Below are 20357 nucleotides of genomic sequence, written 5' to 3' on the forward strand. Positions count from 1 at the left end.
GGATCCTCCCCAGGATGCAATCACAACTTTTTGCTAAGATGGATCCCACTGTACAGGCCTATGGGTGCATGTCCACACTTATTATGGGGTGAGGTCCCCTCCCTTTTCCACCCCAAGAAGCCTTCTTGCACACGTGCTCACAGGTAAATCTTCCTTGACCTCAGGAGTGGGCACCTTACCTCCTTGTTTTAGTAGAGCTCGGTTTTACCACTAGCTTTGTCCTCGGACAGTCTGGGTGAAAACATACTTCGCTTGTCAACTACCACGTATCTAGCCCAGAGGCCAACTGTCCGCTACCTCATTTTGTTTTCAAAAACCAAAATAAAAAAGAGATAGAGATAAGTTGTTCACATTTGAATCAGGAGATAGTACACAAATATCTAGACTTCTCTAAACAGAGCCAATCTAAACAGAGCCAATCTAAACGGAGCCAATCTAAATGGAGCCAATCTACACGGAGCCAATCACTGTGCTTTCCAGCCTGGAAGCTGCTGGCTGGAGCTGAGGAGAGGCAGCTTCCAGTGGAAGGTCCTGTTATGCCAGGTATCCAGGATGCCCACCAAACACTATCATTCATTTCTCTTGGGCCAGAGGTTAGAAGCAATGTGGTCCTGGCTCTTACCCCTGAGTAATGACTTAGACCGCTAGCTCCTTAGGATAAGGAACACACGTGTGTTACTCGACTGACTTTCCAGCACCCTACCCAGACCCCAGCACACAGTTCAGTTCAGTCGCTCAGTCATGTCTGACTCTTTGTGACCCCATGAATCGCAGCACGCCAGGCCTCCCTGTCCATTACCAACTCCCAGAGTTCACTCAGACTCATGTCCATCTAGTCCGTGATGCCATCCAGCCATCTCATTCTCTGTTGTCCCCTTCTCCTCCTGCCCCCAATCCCTCCCAGCATCAGAATCTTTTCCAATGAGTCAACTCTTCGCATGAGGTGGCCAGAGTATTAGAGTTTCAGGTTTAGCATCAGTCCTCCCAAAGGACACCCAGGACTGATGTCCTTTAGAATGGACTGGTTGGATCTCCTTGCAGTCCAAGGGATTCTCAAGAGTCTTCTCCTACACCACAGTTCAAAAGCATCAATTCTTCGGCACTCAGCTTTCTTCACAGTCCAATTCTCACATGCATACAAGACCACTGGAAAAACCATAGCCTTGATGAGACGGACCTTTGTTAGCAAAGTAATGTCTCTGCTTTTCAATATGCCGTCTAGGTTCATCATAACTTTCCTTCCAAGGAGTAAGTGTCTTTTAATTTCATGGCTGCAATCACCATCTGCAGTGATTTTGGAGCTTAAAAAAAAAAGTCTGACATTGTTTCCACTGTTTCCCCATCTATTTCCCATGAAGTGATGGGACGGGATGCCATGATCTTCGTTTTCTGAATATTGAGCTTTAAGCCAACTTTTCCACTCTCCACTTTCACTTTCATCAAGAGGCTTTTTAGTTCCTCTTCACTTTGTGCCAAAAGAGTGGTGTCATCTGCATATCTGAGGTTATTGATATTTCTCTGGGCAGTCTTGATTCCAGCTTGTGCTTCTTCCAGCCCAGCGTTTCTCATGATGTACTCTGCATAGAAGTTAAGTGAGCAGGGTAACAGTATACAGCCTTGATGTACTCCTTTTCCTATTTGGAACCAGTCTGTTGTTCCATGTCCAGTTCTAACTGTTGCTTCCTGACCTGCATATAGGTTTTTAAAGAGGCAGGTTAGGTGGTCTGGTATTCCCATCTCTTTCAGAATTTTCCACAGTTTATTGTGATCCACACAGTTAAAGGCTTTGGCATAGTCAATAAAGCAGAAATAGTGTTTTTCTGGAACTCTCTTGCTTTTTCCATGATCCAGCGGATGTTGGCAATTTGATCTCTGGTTTTTCTGCCTTTTCTAAAACCAGCTTGATCTGGAAGTTCACAGTTCACGTATTGCTGAAGCCTGGCTTGGAGAATTTTGAGCATTACTTCACTAGCATGTGAGATGAGTGCAATTGTGTGGTAGTTTGAGCATTCTTTGGCATTGCCTTTCTTTGGGATTGGAATGAAAACTGACCTTTTCCAGTCTTGTGGCCACTGCTGAGTTTTCCAAATTTGCTGGCATACTGAGTGCAGCACTTTCACAGCATCATCTTCCAGGATTTGAAATAGCTCAACTGGAATTCCATCACCTCCACTAGCATTGTTCATACTAATGCTTTCTAAGGCCCACTTGACTTCACATTCCAGAATGTCTGACTGTAGTTGAGTGATCCCACCATCATGATTATCTTGGTTGTGAGCACACAGGGTTCCCCTTAAATGTTTGTTGGATGATGCAAAGAATCTGGTGGATGCTTGCATCACATTTCTTCCAATACTGAAACCATGCAATTGCCGTACTTCTCCAGCCTAGATCTTTAATACAGACTGTTATCAAAGGTGTCCCTGATCTGTGCCAATGTCCCACTACCTAAAGCCACTCATATGTCACTGGGTTGCCCCTAAAGTCTTCACTTTGCTAGTAATTTCTTTTCCTTCTAGCAATCCCCTCTCCAACTGAGGACAGCCATATACATCTTATGACATGTCTAGGAATACCATGTGAGATCACATATGTCTAGCATGGCCCCAGCATATACTTTTATCATATTATTAGCAGTGTTTTGTCTCCAAGCTGGCAAGAGTCTCCCCATTCTTTGTTTAGTTTAAATTTCATTCAAGCCTCAAAGAACAAGTTACAGTAGAAATCTCTGTATTCTGAGAATTGTCTAATCCAATGTCCACAGAAACTGATAGAGATAACGATTTTATCAAGAGTTTGGTATTCTTTATCAGATCCATTAGTAGCCTAAAGGAGACAATCATGTCAGGTCAGAACATATATAGGAGCTCTTGGCCACCACTGTATGCTAAGAACCCGAACTTGCCTGAATCCTTGGACCCAGGAAAGAAGCATGAAGTGGCTTGTGCTCCTCAGGCTGGTGGCCCTCTCAGAGTGCATAGTCGTGTAAGTACAGGGACTATAAGTGGTATCATCTCTCTTTCTGGGATTTCTCTTTTCGTCCTCTTATTCTTCCATCCATCAAGATTAGAAGAGAATGTAATCATTCCCTGGCAGTCTTAAACTTCTGCTTTCACTGATTGATGAGAATCTTGTCATGGGCATCATTCATGGGGCAGGCTTACAGGGTTGCATAACTCTGGGAGTACCAGTCACATCATGACCTATATAAAGATGGCACTCCTTGGAATTGTTCAGTGCATGACCTGTGCAGCTATAAGTGTGGTGCTAGAGAAAAGCACTTCTCCTGCATTTGCTTTAGGTCTTCTCTCTGCTCTCTCTTCTCTTCTGTGTGTATGTGTCAGTGTCTTCATCTGTGTAGGTTCCAAATGGTCATCTGGTTTACCCAAGATTACACAACAGAACCTGTATGCAGACCTAGGTCTTTGACATGTCTTTGCATGGCATTCTGATAAAAGATGACACTCATAAAAAGGCTTGGAAGATGCACAGTGCCATTACAATGCCAGATATGACACTCATACTTGGTTATTGGCTCTTCCTTTTCCCCATGCTTGGTAAAAGAATCCCTGTGACGAAGATGAAGACACTTCAAGAAGTGGTCTTGGAAGAAATCAAGCCAAAATATTTCCTGGAGGAACAATCTTATAGCCTGTCCCAGGAAACTTACTCTTGACCACAAGGTCTCATCTCATCCCCTAAGGAAAATCTTGAACGTGAGCATGTTGGGAGGATGGTGCTCCACAGCACCCCCTGAGGCTCTGGCCTAGCACTGGGGCTCATCTGGAGGTGCCAGGTGGGATGCTGGGGCTGGGGCTCCTGCAGGAGGAAGAAACAGTGGGGAACAGTAACCCATTTCCAGAGGAGAAGGCAGTCTCATCCTCAAATCTTGGTCTGTGATGACTGGGCCCAGCAATGACCAGTTGGCAGGTAAACATCCATTTCTGGGTCAAAAATGTGGCATTAGTTTCAGGGAGATTATTCTTTCTGAACTAAGTGAGCCACTGATATAAGATGAATGGTGAGATGTGCCAAACAAACGATAACGTCAACTGCAAATCAAGAGTGAATCCCAAGGCAGAGAAAGTTCACCCCCCACAGATCCAGAAAAGGCACCCATTTACTGAGCCCCTAATGCATGTGACTCCATAAAGGTCTAACACCATAGCTACTTTTTTTTTTTTTTTTTTTTTTTTTTGCTAAAATTTCTGTAAGTCTCTAATTTTCTAGGCGACAGTGAGTGATGATGTCTCACAACTGTGAAGGATACTAATGGTGTAAGCCTTCTCTTAAAAGTCTCCTCCAGCTGCTGAGTTTTTAGACAAACATTTGTCCTACTCTGTGCCCCCAATACTATACTGAGTGCTGTATGCAGATTGTCTTAAGCCTCACAGTTACTCCATGGAATCAGTAACAAAACAAGTTCATGATAATGACAGGGAAACTGAGGTTTAAGAAGTAGAGTAACTTTCCCTAAATTACACTAGCAGAAAGTTTATTTTGTTTCATTTTTAAAGGAGGGGGAGATGCTTATCTCTTGTTCAAGAATGCATAGGCAAGCCAGAAAGAGTCAAAAATTGAATACATATCAAGAAATTGGCCATCTCCGTGTTGTTGACAGAGCATGCTCTGAGATTAGCAGGAGTGGCCTCGGGTGAACTAGGAGGGCCACCTGGAGAAGAAGGTGATAAGGTTGGCCTTAAAGAGGAGACTGGAGAGCTTCTCAGATGAAGGGACCTCTGAGCAGAGGTTGTGAGGAAGGGCGATTGGAAAGTGATTTCAGGCTTTGGGATGCCCAGAGGGAGGCAGGACACTATGAACGGAGGGTAGCCAGGCAGCCAAGTCTGCCCTAACCTCCCTCCCCGACCCCTGTAGATGGCCAACGTCATCAACATCACCATTGGAACACCCTCTCAAGAGTTCCAAGTCATCATTGACACCAGCTCGTCTGACTTGTGGGTTTCCTCCACCTACTGCTAAAGTCCCTCCTGCTGTGAGTACCAGCCCCCCACCCATCTTGTCCTCCCTCTACCCCCACTCCATCCCTGGCACCTGACAGATACCCACCTCTTGTGTTGGCAGGTAAACACTTGAGATACAACCCTAAGGCATACAGCATCTTCCAGTCTGGTCATGGGAAACACATCAACCTCTGTTATGGATGTGGAAGGATAGTGGGAGTTCTTGCCACTGACACTGTTCGGATAATGTGGGAACCAGGGGCTCAGTCAGGTCTGGTCCTGGGAGCAACCAATGGCTGCAAAATAGATGCACCTGGGAGGGACTTTCTGAAAATCCCCTAGTGGCTGGCCACCTGCCCAGCAGGGCCCTGTCCCTAGGGTGACAGCTCCCCTGCTGACACACAAACTCCCAAAACAATGAACCCCAGAGAGGGGCTTGGGATGTGGACTTGCATCTCCATTACCCAACGTTCATTTTGCTGGAGCAGGAAGAAGGGGCAATAAAGCACCCCCTTTTATATTCACAGGCTCTACAGGGCACTTTCGTGGTAATAACTTGTTTCACCCTGCAACATCCCCAGGCAGGAGATACTATTATCAGCTCAGGATAAAGACGAGGGACATGAGGTGCACAGAGCAAGGGCCTTGCCAAGGTCACATATTTTTTCAGTGGAGCTTCGCTGACCTTCAGGACTCAAGTAGGTGTGGGTTTGGGGAGAGGATAAAACTGATCTGGGGCCCCCTGGGCAGCACAGGGCTTCAGATATCCAGGCAGGGGAATCAGGTGTCACAGATGTAATATGGGCCTGATAAAAAGGGTTCTCACTCTAGGGGGCCTTTGAGACTAATAAAAACTATGGCCTGCCCCCCCACACACACACACAAAGTGCCTGAGTATGCCCTCCCTGTGTTTCTCTGTCTGGGTCTCTGTCTCTCTCTCTCACACACGCAGGCACTCACACACAAGCATGCACGTCCCCAAAAGCCTGATATCCAGGAAGAATTTTATTTTTTTGTTTTATAAATATAAATTTATTTATTTTAATTGGAAGTTAATTACTTTACAATATTGTATTGGTTTTGCCATACAACCCAGCCATAGACATTGTATAATGGGCTTCTGTCTGCCTGGGCAGATGCAGGATCCACATTCCAGTGCAATGAATTCAGTTCCTGTTTGTCATCAGATCATAGTGTTCCCAAAGAGAAAACTAGTCTGCTCTCTATTCATAGTATCCTCAGAGGGGAACCGTTCAGTCCTGTCCTGAGTTTGGTTGCCCCACCTGTACAGAAGACATGAGACCGATTTGACTCACTCACATGCTGTTTGCAGGATAAGCAGGTATTACTAAGACACATGGCCCCACACAAATGGAACCCAAATTTCTGTCCCAGCTTGATGTCCCCATCTGAGCGCAACTGACAATTCAGTTCTCTAGAGTGCTAATGGCATCTACAGTCCCACAGCCCAGTTCTAGTCCCACTTCCCAAACTTTATGTGGGCACACTCTCCTCTCTCACCGATCGGGTGACTTATTGCCAAGTCGCAGACATTTGTCCTCAGCATGAATCACCTCAATGGAACCTTGGAACATGCATCTTATGATGGCATCATGGGCTTAGCTACCCCAGCCTCGCCATCCATAGGACCACCCTCATCTTCGACAACCTGAATAAAAACAGAATCATTTCTGAGCCTGTCTTTGCCTTTTTCATAAGCAGGTAAGTCTGAGCTGGACAAGTCCTCTCTCCAAATTAACTGTAAGATGCTTTCAATTGCATGAAAAATTAAAGACTACCTCATCCAGAATATTCCTGTCAGATGGTCTAGCCTAGGAGAACTACTGCCCCAGGATCACATCTGGCCCCATCACTGGGTTTTTATCAATATGGTTTCATTGGAGCACAACCATGCTCATGGGTCCAAGGATGCAGTTTTGTCCAGGGAGGTGGAGGTAATAGGGAAAGCAATAGAAGATGTCAGGATATTGAAGGAAAAAGCAACAGGATTTGCTGATGAATTTGATATGGATGGAAGGAGAGGGATGCTGGGAATGTTTCCTTCCTCACTAACAATTCACTGGGAACCCAGGACGAGCTACAGAATTTACAAGAGCCAGCGCAAAATGAAAATGTGAAACCCCTTGTTCGAAACACATTAGCAATTTCAAGACAGGGATAGTGGAGGTGGGTGGCCTGCACAGCTTGAAGTCCCATAGACAGCACAGGTCACAAGCAAGAGAAGCCAACCCTGGCTGAGCCTGAACCCATATTCTTAGCTCCCTCAGACATCAGCTTTCCTGAAAAATGACAGCCTAGACAAGGAGGAAGGCCGACCCCTCCAGCATAAAGTCTGAGGGTATATCTGAGCATTCAGGTGTCTGGAAAGGTCCAGGCCCTCTTCAGAAGGATGGGTGGTCAGAACCAGGCCTGGTTGGAACCAGGTTGCCCAGCTTCGAACCTCTTCTGTGACACTCATTAGATGGGGACCGAACCTGGTCAGGTACTCAAGCTCTCCAAGCATCCGTTTCCGCACATGTAAAATGGAGATGGTAGTAGTGCCTCTGATGGGTGAAGAAGCACAGTCCTCAGACAGTGCCTGGTGTTACTCTCCTCCAGTGAGCCCCTTCTTCCTTCTCTCTTCAGCTGTCCGCAGAAGAGCAGCTTGCTGATGCTTGGTAGGGTGGACCACGCCTACCACAAGGGAGCTCTCAAGTGGGTACCAGTGACCCAAGCCCGCTTATGGCAGATAACCATGGACCGGTAAGCCTCTCCTTCTGAGGGCCACCCCAAATGATCCTCCCACACATGCACATGGATACATACAGTTCAGTTCAGTTCAGTCACTCAGTCGTGTCTGACTCTTTGCAGCCCCATGGACTGCAGCACGCCAGACCTCCCTGTCCATCACCAACTCCCAGAGTTTACCCAAACTAATGTCCATTGAGTTTGTGATGCCATCCACCATCTCATCCTCTGTCATCCCCTTCTCCTCCTGCCCTCAATCTTTCCCAGCATCAGAGTCTTTTCAAATGAGTCAGCTCTTCCCTTCAGGTGGCCAAAGTATTGGAGTTTCAGCTTCAACATCACTCCTTCCAATGAACCCCCAGGACTGATCTCCTTTAAGATATACTAGTTGGATCTCCTTGAAGTGCAGGGGACTCTCAAGAGTCTTCTCCAACACCACAGTTCAAAAGCATCAATACTTCAGTGCTCAGCTTTCTTTATAGTCCAACTCTCACATCCATATATGACTACTGGAAAAACCATAGCCTTGACTAGACGGAACTTGTCGGAAAAGTAATGTCTCTGCTCTTTAATATGTTGTCTAGGTTGGTCATAACTTTTCTTCCAAGGAGTAAGCATCTCTTAATTTCATGGCTGCAGTCACCATCTGTGATGATTTTGGAGCCCAAGAAAATAAAGTCTGTCACTGTTTCCAATGTTTCCCATCTATTTCCCATGAAGTGATGGAACCAGATGCCATGATCTTCGTTTTCTGAATGTTGAGTTTTAAGCCAACTTTTTCACTCTCCTCTTTCACTTTCATCAAGAAGCTCTTTAGTTCTTCACTTTCTGCCATGAGGATGGTGTCATCTGCATATCTGAGGTTATTGATATTTCTCCGGGCAATCTTGATTCCAGCTTGTGCTTCATCCAGCCTGGCATTTCGTGTGATGTACTCTGCATATAACTTAAATAAGCAGGGTGACAATATACAGCCTTGACGTACTCCTTTTCTTACACAAACAAATGTACTCACAGCCACATACAGACATATGCTCCACATACACACATAAAAACAGATACAGAGACACATATAAACACATACATAGCCAAACAGATAAACACACACAGACACACAAATGCATGCAAACATACACAAAGGAACACACAACACCGACGGGTTCATTTACCCCAGAGCTCCTGATCAGGCCCGTCACCAGGATCCTGAAAGGGTCCAGAGAGGCCTGGGCAGCTGGGGGAGGGCTGCACCCCTGAGCTGTGAGGTGGGGAGCCTGGTTAGAGGACCCTATAGTGTAGTGAAAAGAGGATCAGGGGGCATTTCACCAACCTGAACAGGATTGTGTGAAGATGACCTGTGATTGTGTGAGCAGGGCCACCCAGGACCTAGAGTGTTCTCAGTATGCAGAATTGCCAGTTGAAAAACTGAGAAAGTCCTGAAAACCTGGGAAAACTGGTCTCCTCAGAGAGAAGTTACCCATCAGTGAAGAGAATTTGGCTGCAGTCTTGAGACCTAACAGCAACCCATAAAAAGAGACACCCTTCCTGACCAGGGCTACTGACCACCCAAACCGGGCACACAGTGGGGTGGGGGCTGTGACTGAGTCAGGAAGCGGGGGTCCAGGAGTGGCCTGAGAACAAGGGGCAATAATTGATGGGGGTTCTCTGTGATGCCCTCAGGCCACAGCTTCCCTGCTCTTTGGAGGCCCCTGGGTCTGCTCACGCTCCCCTGGCAGGGGCCTCAGGGTCTGAGCCGGGTGACGGGGCGGTGCTGGGAAACAAACTCTCCCAGGGGAGCCTGTGTCTCCCCCACCCACACTCTGACCATCTGCTGTCCTAGAGACCTGCATCTTCACTGTATGGGCCGACCCATCGTTGGTGAGACATAGATACAGGTCTCTGGGTGTTCCTCATTCATTCATTCATTCAACAGACATACATTGTGCGTTGCCTGGTGTGCTGGGCACTTGAGGGAGGCACTGAGGATCCAACTTGCCGTCACATCTAGTGAGGCAGACGTGCATGAAACAACATGAAATGAAGTTCACACACAGTGAATTACCACCTTGGTACATGCTAGACCTGGGGAAGAGTCTACAGAGACTCTGATCTAGGACAGGAGCCTGATCTAGTCTAGGGGGAAGACTTTCCTGACAAAGTGACAATTAACCTGGTAGATAAGGAGAAATTTGCTAAACAAAGGTGATGTGGTTCTTCTAGGAAGGTCACCAGCACAAGCCCAGGCCCTGAGCCTGGTGCCTTCAAGAACTGAAAGGAAGTTAAAAAGATGATGTGACCAAAGAAAAGGAAAACAGAGTCAGGGCAAGAGGCTGAAGAGCTGTTCAGGAGAGAGTCAAGGAAGGGATGGTGATGGGGGATCTCCAGAGTGACCCTAGTGCCTGCTTTGTCCCTCTGTCTCTCCGCATCTCCATGAACAAAAAAGTGATTGCTTGTTCTGGCAGATGGCAGGCCATTTTGGATCTTGGGAGCACATTTTTGTTTGGCCCAACTGACATAGTCAGAAGCATCCAGAAGAGCATCAACCCCAGCCCACTCCAAAATGAGCAGGTGAAGGGTCATGCCGCAGACTCATTCTTGTGCACCCTACACACCAAGAATCACCTGGGTCAACCTATCTCCTGCTTTCTTTTACAGTGATTGATTTTGTGTAATAGCACCACGATCCTGCCTCCTGGTATCTTCACCATCAATGGCATGGACTTCCCAATGTCCCATAAATACTACATCCAGAAGGTGAAGGGACAACCCAGGGGGCTGGTTCCCAAATCTCAGACTTACAAGAACCCTTGGGCTCCTGCTAGGAGGAGGGCACCCTCTTCGGGCCTGGTCACCTCATTGCTGCACCTCAGATGCAGCTGAGTCCCTGTGGCTGGGCCAGCGCCTCCCACAAAACGAGCCACGTGAGAGTAAGGGGCAGTCAGGGGCAGTCTGGGACATCCATCTTCCTGAACTAAATGTGGAGACACCACTCCGTGCTGGCATGGTGGGAGTCACAGGGAGAGGGGAACACTAAGGGCCTCAGGTTTCCCAGAGCTTCAGTTCAACCAGAGACCTCAGACCTCAACGGAAAGTCAGCTGTAGCAACCCCTGAAATAGAACAAGTGACAAGAAGGATACCATAGTGATTAACAATCTCCTCTTCCCAACACGAAAGCGTCCAGATTGAGATCATAAATTACGTGCTTATGCTAGAACTTTGCTGCAATGTTGCACCCTGTGAGTTGGGGTACCAACCCCTCCATGGGGAGGTTGGATGCTACGGTGATAAAGGAGCACAGTGACTGCTCAGCCCCCGCACAGGGTGGAGGCTTCATGTCAGCTCCGTGTGGGAGTTCAGAGCAGGCTGATGGGCTCAAACGAGACTTTGAGGAAGAGGGAATTGCAGTTATTCTAAACCCCCAGCCTCACGGAAGGAAGAGGAAGCCTGCTCGGGTTGAGGCAAGTCTATAATGGATTCTATGGTACCCACGGGGGCTGTGCAAAGGTGTCTGGGGGCAGATTAGGGGTGAGGAGGGCTACAGACCAAGGGAGTGCCAGGGTAAGTCACCCAACCCAGCCTGGAGTAGCCAAATAATGTGAGTGTAGGACCAGAAAGTTTTCCTAGACAGCCTGAGAGCAGTATAAAAAACACATTGTGACAATGCTATTTACAATGGGTAACCAACAACCACCTGCTATGTAGCTCAGGGAGCTCTGCTCAGTGTTATGCGGCAGCCTGGATGGGAGGGGAGTTTGGGGGAGAATGGATACATGTATACATATGGCTGAGTCCCATTGCTGTCCACCTGAAACTGTCACAATACTGTTAACTGACTATCCTCCAATACAAAATTAAAATTTTTTTAGAAAAAGAATGGGTTGTGGGCAATGGGGAGAAGAATGGGTATTCCCTGTGGAGAAACAAGGGAGCAGGAGTCAGAAGGAAAGAAACAGTGGAGTGTGATGGGGAGCTATAGGCCATTCTTTTTCTTTTTTTAATATAAATTTACTTATTTTAATTGGAGGTTAATTACTTTACAATATTGTATTGGTTTTGCCATACATCAACATGAATCTGCCACAGGTATTTTTTTTAAAAAAATACTTTGAAGTAGCACTGATTTACGATGTTGTGTTCATTTCTGCTCTAAACCTGTCACTCGGTTTTATATATATATATAAATATATACCTACTCTTTTTCATATTCTTTTCCATTAGTTTATCATGGGATACTGAATATAGTTACCTGTGCTATACAGTAGGACTTTGTTATTTAAATATCAAATATTAGTTCCCATTTGATAATCCCAAACTCCCAATCCTCCCCTCCCCGCACCCATCTCTCATGGCAACCGCAGGTTTTGGCCCTTCTGTTCCTATACCCTCACTTCTGCAGCTATTATGAGAGCCACTTGATTCTTCCCAAAGAAGGGGAAAAAATGGGAAAGCTCTCTGCTCTGGATATTGAGGGGGATGGCAGGTAAGTGCTCACGCTGCCTGCTGTGTATTTCTGTCTCCCCCAGGTTTCTAAAGACATCTGCTTTATCAGCTGTCATGGGGGCACAGAAGACATGAGCCCCTCAGAGACCTGGGTCCTGGGTGACATCTTCCTGAGAGCATATTTCACAGTTTTCGATCGGAGTAAAAACAAGATTGGCCTGGCTCCCTCAATGTAAATGCTGGGCTGCTTCAGGAATCACTCAGGCCCACTCCAAAGACACTCTCACACGTAGGGCACTCCCGCCCAGAGATGCTCGTGAACTGTGTTTGGTGCTATGCAAGCCCTGTCCTCAGAAAAGAATAAAGGATTTCATCTCAATAGAGCTGATAGAAATGGTTGCTTCTGTTTGGGTTGGGGAGGTGCATCATAATTGGAAGGATCTAGAATCAAGTCTGAACCACAAGTAAAAGGATCCCAACTCCAATTGGCTTCAAGAAAGGAGAGACTTATTGAAAAGACACTGGGGATCTGGGATGCAGGAACTGGAGCAGATCCAAAGATCTCAGGGACTGGACCCAAGAACTCAGAAGCCATCGGCTCCCACTTCAACACCCTCACACTTCCCCGTCTCTCTTCTTTGATTCTCTTAGCCTGACAGCTTTCTTCCCGCAGGTTTCTACACCTAGTGAGAGTTTCAAGCTGCCTGCCTCGCGTTTTTATCTCTTTAAGGCAACTAACCAGTAGGGAAAGAAGCTCAGAAGACATCAGCGTTCAAGGGAGGGCTCTGAAGGGACCACCTCTGATCATGTGTCCAGTCCCAGACCAAGCATCCTGGCAGGGGCATGGAGTCCTATAGCTGGTTTAATTCATCACCTGGCCCTGCCTGTGATGGTTGTGTGTGCTTGACCGGTTCCTCCAGAACCACATAGCTGAAACTGGGGAGAGGCAGCCCCAAAGAAGTGAAGAGTTTATGACTGCACCACCAACTCCACCACTTCCCATCCAGATGGATAGGGTTACAGTGCCTGCACACTCAGTCATATCTGACTCTATACGACCCCATGAACTGTAGCCCCCCAGGCTCCTCAGTCCATAGGATTTTCAGGCAAGAATACTGGAGTGGGTAGCCACTTCCTTATCAGGGGAACTTCCCAACCCAGGGATCGAACTCACGCCTCTTGCACTGGAAGCAAGATTCTTAACTCTGAGCCATCTGGGAAGGCCCCTTTCAGAGGGATAGTAAGGGGTAAAAAAATAGCTTCTATTCTCCCCATCTCAGAGGAACATTGGCAGTAACTTTCTGCTCCAGGGGGATCTCGGTGAAGTCCTTCAAGTTGAGATGGTTTCCTTTCCTCCTCCTACCCCAGTCACCAGCTCTTTGCACCCCATACCTGCAGTTTCCTTTCCAGTCCCACTTCCCAAGTGTCAGGCCTGTGTGGATCCCTGAGCCACTCCCCTCCTCTGGGGTCCAGCAGGACCCTTCCATTGGCCTCCAGTGCTGCTGGGGAGGATGCCACTCATATAATGGGGGACCGTCCGCCTTTCTGACTTCCTTCAGGGGTAGAGTGCTAAACCATTTGGTTCGAGTTGCCATGGGTTGACACTGTGAGAGTGAGCATCACTTTCTCTCACCTGGAGACCTGAGGCAGAGGCCCTGATGGGGACACCAGGGTCAGAGGCAGAGAAAAAGATATGAGAAATAAAAGAATAAGTAACGTGGAAAACAGACACAACTCCATGCATGGTATTGAAAGGTTGCTGCTGTGAGCTGTGTGTTACACGGGGATTTGTGACCTGTGAGGAGAGGATTTTGATCTGGGGTCAGAGACATGGCTTGGTTACTTGGAGCTTTTTGTGTAGCAAAGTTTTATTAAAGCATAATAGAGATATGGAAAGCTTCTGACATAGACATCAGAAGGGGACAGAAAGAGTGCCTTCTTGCTAGTATTTAACAAGGTGTTTTATGTCCGTTCGAAAGCTATTAATCAGATAACAGACACCTCGGTGCTGAGGGAGTTTCACAGGCCCTTCTCCCACAATACGCATTTTTGAGATAGGATGGCATGAGGTGTGTCATCCCCTGGCCATAAAACAATTAACAGGAATACTAGTTGGTTGAGCCATTTACAGCCCAAGGTTTGAAAAAAGAAAAAGAAAATTAGTCTTAGGTGGAACCATTTTGAAGAAAGACAGATTCCAAAGCAAATACATAGTTTCATTAACGTAGCTTAGGAAAAAAACATTTCCATAAGAAAAACACATTGGTTGGCTCAAGGCAGAACCATGTGTCATCCACACAGAATTTAAAGAAGACTCTGAATTTTGTGTGGAGAAGGAAAAACATCTGCCCCTTGCAGTTGATTATTTCCTTCTGTGTGTCGCTTGGGGTCCCCTGGCCTTCCCACCTGTTACCCTCTCAGTATGTGCCTTTACTCTACAAGACAAGCATCAGCAAGAGAGATGTATTCCTCATTCCTTCCGCATCTTTCATTCACTACAAATTTACTGGGCAGCTACTATGTGCCAGGTGCTGTGGTGGACCCCAGGGGAGAGGGATGGGTTGGAACCCACCACCGAGTCATGGAGACAGATAAAGAGACAGCCCTCCCTGGGGAGGGCCAGATGGAGAAAACGGCAGAGTTGTGGGTAAGAGGCCAAGGAGTGAAGAGCTTCTTTTCAGGGAGACATGGAAAGGCTGGCATAGGGTAAGTGGAGGGTCACTGACTTCAGGCTTGTCACCTAACCCTGAACACGCCTGTCTACCTTGCAGTTGCCATCTGTGTGCAAAACGGCCACGTGTCCAAGGTTGCCTGTGCCTGGTCCCTGTAGATGACACTGGATTATGATCACCTTGACAGTAAGTATCATGAACTGAGCTAAATGGAGACTCAAGTGAACAGTCTCTCAAAACTCATTTTCCAAGTAGTGTTCATAGAACCATAAGCCATGATTCTGTTGGTAAGAAATCACCAATAAGTGTAAGAAGCACAGCTCTGGTCAATTATATATGCTATCTTGCTGTCTCCACACAAGCCTGGCGAGGCATGTCCCCCATTGTACAGATGGAAGAAGTCTCCTCCGATCTTCTTCATACATACTGGAGACAGGCACATAATAATCCCACAAGTAATACATGTTGACTAAACAAATGGGTGCATTTATAGATCCTTCCAATAGAACGCATTGATGCATCCACGTTGGGAGACACGCATGGTCTCAGCACGACTACTGCCATAATATGAACTGGAAAAGGTCAGGCTTTGCCCCCCTAGATAAGCTGGGGCTGATCGGCTGGGGCTCTCCTAAAGCTGGGGCTGGAGCTGGTGTCTGTTAACGAGCCTCCTGTTCCTGAAAAGTGAAAAAGTCGTTCAGTTGCATTCGACTCTTTGCAAGCCCATGGACTACACACACATGGAATTCTCTGGCCCAGAATACTGGAGTGGGCAGCTGTTCCATTCTGCAGGGGATCTTCCCAACCCAGGGATTGAAGCTAGGTCTACCGCGTTGCAGGCGGATTCTTTACCAGCTGAGCTACCAGGGAAGCCTCTCCTGTTCTTGAGGCTCTATTTTTGTAGACTGTGCCACCAACATGAGGATAAATTCTGATCTTCGAAGCAATAATCTTACCCCAACTTCCACTTTTATCGTTTACAAATTGTAGATCAAAGAGATGTATACCTTAGGTGAGAGAAACAGTAGGAAAAAAATAGCAAAAAGATAGGTCTGGAACACTTCTTTAAGAGTGTGATTTTGCTCAATCTTTCTGGAGATGTTTTGTCCTGAATATACATATGGCCTTTGTCCCAGCAATTTTGCTACTAACGGTTATGCTAAAGCGATGGTCAAAAGCAGCCTCCAACATAAATAAGCAAGAATGAAGTCCTCAGAGTCTCCTACAAAAGAGAATATCTGGGACATCCTAAGGTCAATTCAACATAGAGTCCACAGCATAGACAGACCATCACACAAGCAACTGCCTGAAAATTGGTTTTAATGTTATGGAAAGTCATTCCAATAGGACATTGAAAGAAAAGAACAGAATACTAAACAGCATGATCCTGGGTTTGCAGAGCAGTTGGAACACAGTGCAGCCTCCTTGCCAGGCATGGACAGTCTGCCTGGCTTCAAATCCCAGGGCAGGAGTCAGAGGGTTGGACAGGCAGAGGTGACAGCAAGGCCACCGTGGGAGCCACTGCAGATGCGTGAGGCCCCAGACAGGGTGGGGACAGCTGGGAAGTGGGTAGGAAGCCACGCAGCATCCACAGGAGCAGAGACAATGGCCTTTAGGGGATGATACCTCCCCCTCCAAGGAGACAGGACTGGGACCCAAGCAGGAAGGGAACAGGTGCTGATCTGCGTTCGCTCCACTGAGAAGAGAAAATATGTAACTGTTTCCTCACTAACAAACCCTGAGAAAGAAACTTCCTCTTTACCTTCTCTCCTCCTTCTTTCCTTCCTTCCTTCCTTCCTTTCCTTCTTTTGTTTCCTCTGCGCTTTCACCCCCACAGAGCTCACTGTTGCCACTGTTTCCCCATCTATTTGCCATGAAGTGATGGGACCAGATGCCATGATCTTTGTTTTCTGAATGTTGAGTTTTAAGCCAGCTTTTTCACGCTCATCTTTCACTTTCAAAAAGAGGCTGTTTAGGTTCTCTTCACTTTCTGCCATAAGGGTGGCGTCATCTGCGCATCTGAGGTTATTGATATTTCTCCTGGCTATCTTGATTCCAGCTTGTGCTTCATCCAGCCCAGCATTTCTCATGATGTACTCTGCGTATAACTTAAATAAACAGGGTGACAATATACAACCTTGATGCAGTTTTGAACTGTTTTCCATGTCCAATCTAACTATTGCTTCTTCACCTGCATACAGATTTTTCAGGAGGCAGGTAAGATGGTCTGGTATTCCTATCTCTTGAAGAATTTTCTGTGATGTGTTGTGATCCAGACAGTCAAGGCTTTGGCATAGTCAATGAAGCAGAAGTAGATGCTTTTCTGTACACACTGTGGGCCTTGCTAACCCTCACACCATGGGGAGGGGTCATGAAGCCTCAGATACTGGCCCTGCTGCTTGCAATCTTGCCTTCAACTTCTTCCTGCTACTTTCTATCTTTACAAAATCTAGCTCACATACCTCAAACACTGGGAACTCGACCTATTGGATGAGAGTAAGGCCCACATGCGACTACACAATACCCAGTGGATGGAGGCCAGTGTGATGCCTTTGATCACTATCTGCAAAGGAGAGGCTGCAGAATGTCCCATTGGGGAAGAGATGCTGATGAGGGTTCAGATCAGGATAACTCTCCAGATCTGATGTCAATGGAGTAAAAACGCAAAGTACTAACGGCTCTTGCTCAATAACGATCTACCCTGGGACTGTTCAGCTCAAGAAAAAATAGTTTCACCTGATATCAGATCCTGTAACCATAAACTCACAGGAGAAGAAGGAAAGACTGAATGCAAAGCAAAGCATTTTCTAAGCATGAGGACACTCAGATTAAAGTAAGGTATGCAGACCTAGAGATAGGGGGCGGTGCCCCTTCCCCTCTTCCTTTAGCATAAATTAGTGCCAGCTCTCCACTTCCCCCAAACTCTGGGTACAGAGCAGAAATACACAACATGGGGACTGATGTCTTGGGTTTGCACTTTGGCTCCTCAGCACTTTACCTGTGTGACCTTGATCAAGTCTCATAACTTCAGTTTCCTTACCAGCAAAACAGGTAGCAAGATGATAATCCCACCATGGGGATCGTGAGATGTGTGTCTGGGATGAGTGAGGGTCCCTGAGAGGGCTTTGTGAACTCCTGAGTCTGGAACAAATATTAATTATTCTGCCTCTTCTGCTTCTGTTAGGCATCCAGTCCCGTCACTTCAAGAAAAACAGAAGTGAAAAAAATGGAAACAGTGAGAGACTTTATTTTCTTGGGCTCCAAAATCACTGAAGACAGTGATTGTAGCCATGAAATTAAAAGACTCTTGCTTCTTGGAATAAAAGTTATGACAAACCTAGACAGCATATTACGAAGCAGAGACAACACATTGCCATCAGAAGTCTGTATAGTTATAGCTATTGTTTTTCCAGTAGTCATGTATGACTGTGAGAGTTGGACCATAAAGAAGATTGAGCACAAAAGAATTGATGCATTTGAATCATGGTGCTTGAAAAGACTCTTGAGAGTTCCTTGGACTGCAAGGAGATCAAATCAAGCAATCCTAAAGGAAGTCAACTCTGAATATTCATTGGAAGAACTGATGCTGAAGCTGAAGCTCCAAAACTTTGGCCTCCTGATTTGAAGAGCCAACTCTTTGGAAAAGACCCTGATATGGGAAAAGATTGAGAACAGGAGATGAGGACAGCAGAGGATGAGATGGCTAGATAGCATCACTAACTCAACGAACATGAACAGGAGCAAATTCTGAGAGATGGTGCAGGACAGGCAAGCCTGGTGTGCTACAGTCCATGGGGTCATAAAGAGTTGGACATGATTTAGCAACAGAATAAAAAAAAAGAAAAAACAGGAGCAGGCACCAGATTTACTCTCATACCTCAAACAACACCCAAGCAGACTTATTAAACAAAACAACAGTTTTCAAACATTGGACATCGGGCAGCAGAGGATAGATTCCTCAGAGGGAGAAGCAAAGGAAATGAGCTCTACACGGAATCAACTCTAGACAGTGTTCCAAGTGTTTCCAAGTCTAGACACTGTTTCCAAGCCTGGAACAAGAAACATATATTCAGGCAAAGCCCTACAGTGTCAAGTGGGAAGAGAGATTTGGGGCTCTAGGTAGCCAGAGTTCACAGGAGAGAGCTACACACAGAGAACTCTGGAAATCTATCGAGATGCCACTCCTGTTTTCAGCTGAGCATTCATTGTACTGGTCAGGAGTAGAGGAAACAATCCTTGAGCCTCAACTTGAGCCAAGACTAATCTGTGTCACCACCTAACAGAGTGGAAATATTTCATAATTCACAGGACATCAAGAGGGTGCTGAAGACGATATTACCTTGAGTGGGGAAAAGTAACCCTGGTCTAAAGGCTGGTCTCCTCTCAGTTAACAAAGCTGAACAGCATGCCTGTAAAAAATAATAAACTATTTACAGGAAATTAACAGTGTCCTATACTTTGGCCACCTCATGCGAAGAGTTGACTCATTGGAAAAGACTCTGATGCTGGGAGGGATTGGGGACAGGAGGAGAAGGGAACGACAGAGGATGAGATGGTTGGATGGCATCACCGACTCGATGGACATGGGTTTGGGTGAACTCTGGGAGTTGGTGATGGACAGGGAGGCCTGGCGTGCTGTGATTCATGGGGTCACAAAGAGTCGGACACAACTGAGCAACTGAACTGAACTGAACTGAACAGTGTCCCCAAACAGTGCCAGAAATATTTTTAAAAATAAAAAATCCAACACCCCAAAGCATAAAATTCCTAACATCCAATGTCCAATCAAAAATTTATATACATACAATGAAGTGAGAAATATGATCCATAATGAGGGGGAAAATTAATCAGTAGAAACACACCAAAAAATATAGATAACGGAATTGGCAGGGAAGGACATTAAGATGGTTACTACAATCATATTTCATACATTTAAGAAGCTAAAGAAGATTGAACATTTTAAGCAGAGACATGGAAAATATTAAAAAGATCCAAATCAAAAGTCTAAGAATGAAGTATACAGAATGAAAATTACAGCCAATTAGACACAACAGAAGAAATGGTCAGTAAACTTGAAGAAACAGCAGCAGAAACTATACAAAAGGAACCACAAAGTTTTAAAGTACAGGCAAAAAAATTAATTGAGCAACAGGGAGCTTTGAAACAACTTTAAGAATTGTATGGCAAAACCAATACAATATTGTAAAATAAAATAAAGTAAAAAAAATTAATTTAATTTAATTTTAAAAAAGTAAAAACTGAATTCTTAAGAGAGATTCTGAACAAGGATTAAATTACACTGCTATGTGGCAAAAAAAAAAAAAAAAAAAAAACCTAAAATATATAACTGGAGTTCCAAAGAAGCAAGAGATAAGAGACAAAGGAAATTCCTGAAGAATAACTCGGTGTAAAATTTCCAAATGTGATGGAACCTTTAAGACCACAAATACAAAAAATCAATTAACCCAAACACAAGAAATATGAAAACTACACAAGGCACATCATAAATACATTGATTCAAACAAGTAATAATAAAAA

At 45.8% G+C, this 20357-nt stretch overlaps 1 pseudogene; it reads left to right on the plus strand.

Annotated features, from left to right (window-relative positions):
- The first annotated feature begins 2932 nt into the window (after positions 1-2932).
- Positions 2933-12383, plus strand: LOC101105369 (pregnancy-associated glycoprotein 2-like; annotated as a pseudogene).
- Positions 12384-20357: the final 7974 nt, after the last annotated feature.

The sequence above is a fragment of the Ovis aries genome, chromosome 21, assembly GCF_016772045.2.
Source record: "Ovis aries strain OAR_USU_Benz2616 breed Rambouillet chromosome 21, ARS-UI_Ramb_v3.0, whole genome shotgun sequence".
NCBI lineage: Eukaryota > Metazoa > Chordata > Mammalia > Artiodactyla > Bovidae > Ovis > Ovis aries.